We start from the raw sequence: 8,056 nt of genomic DNA on the forward strand, positions 1-8,056 counted from the left end.
GCGTTCGGGCGCGGTGAGAGAGAGAGAGCGAGGGAGAGGAGATAATGGGCACGGGAGACTGAGGGGGAAACGGGGCGGCGCATGGCGTCGCGCGGGCATCCAGAGCGACGGGGGGGAGGACAGGCAAGCAGGAGGTGGCCGGACGCGTGCGTGCGCGCCGCGGGCACACGTCCCTGTCCTCCTGGTGCGGTGGAGATGATGACTGGCGTCGGCCAGTCAGCTGGGCCGAGCTACTGGGGCGATCTGGTAAGTGGCCCTAGTAAGTCTCTCTCCCTTTTCTGTTTTTTGTTTTCTATTTTCTGACATTTGTTTTGATTTGATAAAAATACCAAATCATTTTATTTAATTCTGACAATTTTTGCAGGGACCTAAGGGATTATTCCAAAGCCCCTCACCAAAAATTTAGAATTTTTGGACATATATAAAATATATAACATATATATCCAATGGAAATAAATATTAGATTAATTCCAAATGCCCAAAATAAATACTTATGAGATCCTAAAAATATTGGTTTGATTTTTATCTCTGTCCAATATTTTCAGAGAGCAACATGAACATTTTCTTGGACATTTTTGGAGAAATTTTTATCTGGGTCATTTCCAGAAATGATTTCTGAGGGTTTCACAATCCCCAGTTCAAAGTTCAATGAAATTTAAACATGATGCACACATGTCTAGCTAGCCTAGGTCATACCAGAACTAGGGATGTGACATCCTGAGGATATACCCAATGATCCACCGCAGCAAGACGACGATCTTATTGCTGAAGAGAGACCTATTGATACCTCAAATCCTGTCAATCAGCCCACAAGCTCCATCCGGATTGAGAAATCCACCGGTCCAACAGAGCCTACTGACAAGCCAACAGCCCCAGTGCAAACCGGCGATACCAAGGATGATGAGGTTGTCATTACTGGCACTGGCCATACAGAGCCAAGCAATCCTGTCGCTTTGTCCAAACATTCTGCCAAGGAAGAATTTGCTGCCTTTGGCAAAGGCAAGTGGAATGCTGATCTGGCTACTTACGCTGCTTTGAACGCCCAAGATATCCATTCCGGCTACCTGAACCGGCTGCATACCAGTCGTGACTATGAAGCCGGTCTGGTTAACATGATGAAAGATAAATATGGGGTAACTTCCATATGCTCTTTCCTGCTTGTATGCTTCAATTCTTGCTGACTCTCCTAGCCCCCAAGGGCCGGTTTGTAATCTTCTTTCAAACCGGGACTTACTAATATAAATCTTAATGCTTTGAAATTCGCTGATGTAACCCCAAGGGCCGGTTCAACTTAGCGTAGTTAAATCGGGACTTTAAGTAATTGAGATTGCCGTATCGGAATATATATGAGCAAATAGCCATTAGCCCCCAAGTGCCAAGTTGAATACTTGTATTGATCTTGGGACTTTGTAAGCAATTGAAAGATGAAGATCGAATATGCATTAGCCCCCAAGTGCCAAGTGCATAACTTGTTATGTGGTTGGTACTTCAATCCTTGTACCGTTTTGCTGAATCATATAACTGTCTGCATGCAGGCTGAGCTGAAGACGAAAGAAAGCCAAGTCACCGATCTCCAAGATAATCTGAAATCCCAACAAGCTGAAACCTCCAAAGCAAAAGAGGAATTAACCAGCGCTTTAAGCGCCATGGAACAGCTTAAGGAGAACTTCAAGAAGAAGCGGGCGGATTGGGCCACTGAAAAATCCACTTTAATCAAACGAGCAGAAGATGCCGAGGCTGCACTAAAACCGGTGGCGGATGAACTGACCAGCATAAAGCGGCACGTGCATGCCATGACCACTGCTATCTTTGGTAAGCCGGTTTGACTTCTAAACTGATTCTGCCGTCTTACAGAGCTGCCGGTTTGTTAACCCTTTAAGATATTTCAGGGACACGCATTGGTCACTTGGGGTCAGATGTGCGGAAGAAATTGAAAGCCGCCTATACATTGGTCGAACAACTGTACACTGGTGCACAGCGGATCATCTGTACTGCATCCCACAACAAGCCGGCGCCCACCTTGATTCAGGACACTCTGATGAAACTGTCGGTGCTTCCTGCCCGGGTTGAAGAGCTGAAGAAATCTGCTGCTCGAACCGGTGCGATCAATGCCTTAATCCGGGCAAAAGCTTGGGTGTCAGAGTTTGGTGAAGCGGATCTACGAGCAATAAACCGGGAGGTGCGTCCGCTAGCTTGTCAATTGGCTGAAGAAGCAGACTTGTCTCATTATAAAGCTCAATATGACAATCAAAACAAGCGAATAGCTGCACCAATTCATGAAGCGGAAAATCGTATCCCTCCAATCCGTAAGCATACTTACGCTCCCGATATTGACCCATCGTTGCTGATCCATGATGAAGCTGTTTTTCAAGCATTAATGGGAATCGACTGGACAACTGTTGATTTCGAGCCGCTGGGTAGAGAAACTGAAGCTGAAGCGGCGCAGGATGACCCACAACCATCAGGCCAGGCTGGTGACCAAGCTTGAACCGGAAGCCGGTTTTAAAACTGCTTCTCCTTTGCGAAAAACAATGATCTTATTGTGGGCACGGTGTTGCCTTGTAATAGGCTAGCTGATACTTTTGATGTTGATATGCCTTCGTGCATAATCGCTGCCACTTGCTCTTCCTTTGGGTGATGAACTTTCCAAAGTACTTTCTGCAATAAAAAATCTTCAAGTGCCACCGCGGTTGTACCGTCAGGTGGAATATGATGTCTGCATACATGAAATCAAAACATCCGAATTTTTTTAAGTATATGACCAACTTTTTGAGATACATAATACCTGCCACCGTTGTGCGTGAAGTTGGCTTGGCCAATCTTGAAGCGGAGTTTTATAGACCCACACTATTGGAGGAGATAGCAGCTCCCATATATATATGATGCCGGTTTACCATGTAAACCGTGCCGGGTTATAATAAACACCGTGTTACTCCATAAGAGGATGTTAACAAAAAAGATAAACCGGGCAAATAGTCTCTGGATTGAAATGAACCGTGTTCCGTCAATTGACAGTGTGAACCGGTTGAAAACTTTGTCGGTTTAAAAAAATGCAATAAAAAGAAAGAAATACCTTTCAAAGAAAAGTGTGAAGCAAAGGCAATGACAAAACCGTTTGCAAAAAAAGGTTTATTTGAGCTGATCAGATGGCGTTACCATGGCCGAACACGACCAAGCTCCCGATAGGTGTAACTATGGTTCTAGTCAGCCAGGTCCCCAAATCAAACCGTGGCATTTATGCCGATCAAGTGGCATTGCAATGGTTCGGGTTCGACCAAGCCCCCAGGTGATTCTGTGGCCTTAGGCCGATCAAGAGGCATGACTGGTTCAGACGTGACCAAGTCCCCAAGTGATCTGGTGGCTCTCGCCTATCAAGAGGTATTGTATTGGTTCGGACACGACCAAACCCCCAAGTGATATAACATGATGCTTTTAGAAAGCTAACTCAAGGGGTAAACCGGAGGCCGCTTTAGAACAACTCCGTGTAACCACACATGATGTAAAAGAATAGATACCCCGCTTTAGCTGAGGTTCCGGTTTATTATATTTAATCATAATATATACATCGTCGTAATATGTACATAAGTAGAGCCAATGGCTCAGGTATAGTAAGGCCGAAGATGAGCTATGTTCCACGGCCTGTTGGTCTCCTCCTCTGATGTACGTGAGTCCTTATGCTCTCGAATATCGATCAGATAGTATGACCCATTGTGCAGATTCTTGCTGACCACGAAAGGCCCCTCCCAAGGTGGGGATAGCTTATGCATATCAGTCTGATCTTGGATGAGCCGAAGCACCAAATCTCCTTCCTGAAAGGTTCTGGTTCTGACTCGGCGACTGTGATAACGACGAAGATCCTGTTGGTAAATCGCCAAGCGGGCAGCTGCTATGTCACATTCTTCATCCAACAGGTCCAAAGCGTCTTGCCATGCTGTCACATTGTCCGCTTCAACATAAGCCGCCACACGGGGTGAATCATGACGGATATCACTGGGGAGAAACGCCTCCGCTCCGTAAACCATGAAGAACAGTGTGTATCCAGTTGATCTGTTGGGTGTAGTATTGATGCTCCATAACACAGATGGTAACTCTTCTACCCAACAACCCGGTGTTCTCTGCAAAGGAACCATAAGCCGGGGCTTGATGCCTCTCAAGATCTCTTGATTAGCCCTTTCTGCTTGACCATTGGACTGTGGATGTGCAACCGATGAAATGTTGAGCCGGATGTGCTCCCATTTGCAGAACTCCTTCATGGCACCTTTGGAAAAATTGGTACCATTATCTGTGATGATACTGTGTGGAAAGCCAAACCGGAAAATCACCTTTTTGATGAACTGAACCACCGTGGCCGCATCACACTTGCTAACAGGTTCTGCCTCCACCCACTTTGTAAACTTGTCAACCGCCACCAGGAGGTGGGTGTTCTTATCTTTGGACCTTTTCAAAGGCCCAACCATATCCAGCCCCCAAGTCGCAAACGGCCAAGTAATTGGAATCATTCTCAATTCTTGAGCCGGTACATGAGCACGTCTTGAAAACTTTTGGCAACCATCACATCGTCTGACCAGATCCTCCGCATCAGCATGAGCAGTTTACCAATAGAAGCCATGGCGAAATGCTTTAGCCACCAGAGATTTTGAACCGGCGTGGTGACCACAATCTCCTTCGTGGATCCCACGCAAAATTTCACGGCCTTCTTCAGGAGACACACAGCGTTGAAACGCCCCTGACACACTGCAATGATGCAAATTGCCGTTGATAATAGTCATGGACTTGGATCGCCGGATTATCTGTCGGGCCAGAGTCTCATCCTCTGGTAACTCGCCCCGGTTCTTGTATGCGAGGTAAGGAAGCGTCCAATCTGGAACAACATGAAGAGCTGCCACCAATTGAGCCTCCGGATCAGGAATAGCCAAATCCGCTTCACCAGGGATCTTGACCGACGGCTTGTGGAGCACATCCAGAAAAACATTGGGCGGGACCGGTTTGCGCTGAGAGCCCAGCCGGCTTAAAGCGTCCGCCGCTTCATTTTTCCGCCGGACCACGTGGTCCACCTGATAGCCTTTAAAATGACCTGCAACAATATCCACCTCACGATGATATGCTGCCATGAGTGGGTCCTTGGAGTCCCAAGTGCCAGACACTTGCTGAGCCACGAGGTCCGAGTCACCGAAACACTTAACTCGACTTAGATTCATCTCCTTAGCCATCCGCAGACCATGGAGCAAGGCTTCATACTCAGCTGCATTGTTAGTACAAGGGAACATTAAGTGGAGAACGTAACAAAACTTATCACCTCGTGGGGAAGTTAATACGACTCCAGCCCCCGAGCCTTCCAATTGCCTGGATCCGTCAAAATGGATGGTCCAATATGTGTGATCCGGCTTTTCTTCAGGTGCTTGCATTTCCGTCCAATCATTGATGAAATCAACAAGTGCTTGAGGCTTAACCGCCGTCCGAGGCACATACTTCAAACCGTGCGGCCCAAGCTCTATAGCCCACTTGGCAATCCGGCCAGTTGCTTCCCGGTTCTGGATGATATCCCCCAAAGGAGCAGAACTGACCACCGTAATTGGGTGCCCTTGGAAGTATTGTTTAAGCTTCCGGCTTGCCGTAAAAACTCCATACACCAGCTTCTGCCAATGCGGATACCTTTGCTTGGACTCAATGAGTACCTGCTGATATAATAGACTGGACGTTGAACCGGATGCTCCTTACCTGCCTCCTTTCGCTCCACCACAATAGCCACGCTGACCGCCCGAGCATTAGCAGCAACATATAGCAATAATGGCTCCTTGTCAATGGGAGCGGCGAGCACAGGCAGATTGGCCAATTGCCGCTTTAAGTCCTCAAATGCTCCATTAGCAGCAGAACTCCAGACAAACTGATCCGTCTTCTTCAACATCTGATACAAAGGGATTGCTTTCTCACCAAGACGACTGATAAACCGGCTTAACGCAGCAATCCGGCATGCCATGCGTTGAACATCATTGATACACTTCGGTTTAGCCAGGGAGGTGATGGCTGTGATCTTCTCCGGATTAGCCTCAATTCCCCTATTGGACACCAGAAAACCCAATAACTTGCCCGCCGGTACACCAAAGACGCACTTGTCTGGATTAAGCATCATCTTGTATGTCCTCAAGTTATCAAAGGTTTCCTTCAAATCATCAATCAGAGTCTCCTTCTCCCTGGATTTAACCATGATATCATCCACGTAAGCATGTACATTACGGCCAATCTGTTTGTGAAGACAATTTTGCACACACCGTTGATAAGTTGCCTGGGCACTCTTGAGCCCAAAGGGCATAGACACATAGTAGAAGGCTCCAAAGGGAGTTATGAATGATGTCTTCTCCTGGTCCTTAACTGCCATTTTGATCTAATGATAGCCAGAATATGCATCCAAAAAACTTAAATGCTCACAACCCGCCGTAGCATCAATAATTTGATCAATACGGGGGAGGGCAAAAGGATCTGCTGGACAAGCCTTATTAAGATCTGTGTAATCCACACACATGCACCAGGTGCCGTTTTTCTTAAGGACCAGCACCGGATTGGCAAGCCACTCAGGGTGAAAAACTTCAACAATAAAGCCAGCTGCTAAGAGCCTGGCTACCTCTTCTCCAATCGCCTTGCGTCTTTCTTCGTTAAACCAGCGGAGGAACTGTTTCACCGGTTTGTATTTAGGATCCACATTAAGGGTGTGCTCAGCGAGTTGCCTTGGGACACCTGGCATGTCAGAGGGCTTCCATGCAAAAATGTCCCGATTCTCACGGATGAACTCGATGAGCGCGCTTTCCTATTTCGGATCCAAGTTGGTACCGATGCTGAACTGCTTGGACGAATCGCCAGGTACGAAGTCAACAAGCTTAGTTTCTGCTGCCGATTTGAACTTCAGGGCCGGATCATGCTCCGTAGTTGGCTTCTTTAATGGAGTCATGTCCGCCGGATCAACATTGTCATTATAATACTTCAGCTCCTCGGTGGCACAAACCGACTCTGCATAGGCCGCATCTCCTTCCTCGCACTCCAAAGCGACTTTGCGGCTTCTGTGAACCGTTATTGTCCCCTTGTGACCCGGCATCTTGAGCTACAAATACACATAACAGGGCCGTGCCATAAACTTGGCGTAGGCCAGTCGCCCAAACAGGGCGTGATATGGACTTTGGATTTTCACCACTTCAAACGTCAATGTCTCCGACCTGGAATCATGATCATCCCCAAAGGCCACTTCCAGAGCTATCTTACCAACTGGATATGCTGATTTGCCAGGTACTACACCGTGGAACACCGTATTAGACGGTTTGAGATTTTTATCTGTTAGTCCCATACGACGGAAGGTCTCATAGTACAAGATATTAATGCTGCTCCCCCCATCCATGAGCACTTTGGTGAACTTGTAACCTCCCACCTGAGGCGCCACCACCAGAGCCAACTGACCCGGATTATCAACCTGGGGAGGGTGATCCTCTCTGCTCCATATGATTGGCTGTTCAGACCAGCGTAGATAACGGGGCACGGCCGGTTCAACAGAGTTGACCGCCCGCCTCTGAACCTTCCGGTCTCGCTTGTCCAAGCTAGTGGTGAAGACATGGTACTGCCCAGTATTCAACTGCTTTGGGTTGCTCTGGTAACGTGACTGTTGCTGCTGTTGGTTGTAGCCACTCTGGTTGTTCTGACTATTTTGATTATTATGTCCGTCCGGATTACCGTTAAATCCTGAACCGGAATTTCCTCCACCATAACCCGGCCCGGACCCTGAGCCACCGCCGGAGCTGTGATCATACCGGAAAGCATTAGAATTCTTGAACTCCTGCATAATGAAGCAATCCTTCCAAAGGTGGTTTGCTGGCGCCTCCTTCATCCCATGTCTTGGATAGGGCTGGCTCAGTAGATAGTTTAGGCGGTCCAGGTTAGGGTTGGGTGCCCCAATGCGATTTTTCGGTTTACCCTTGCGTCGCTGGCCATTGTCCTGCGTGTTGGTATTAGCCACAAAGTCCATGTTACCATCCGCTTTACGCTTGCCTCCACCACCATTGCCTGCCCAGTGATG

This window comes from Triticum urartu, chromosome 3 (assembly GCF_003073215.2).
Source record: "Triticum urartu cultivar G1812 chromosome 3, Tu2.1, whole genome shotgun sequence".
Classification (NCBI taxonomy): Eukaryota; Viridiplantae; Streptophyta; class Magnoliopsida; order Poales; family Poaceae; genus Triticum; species Triticum urartu.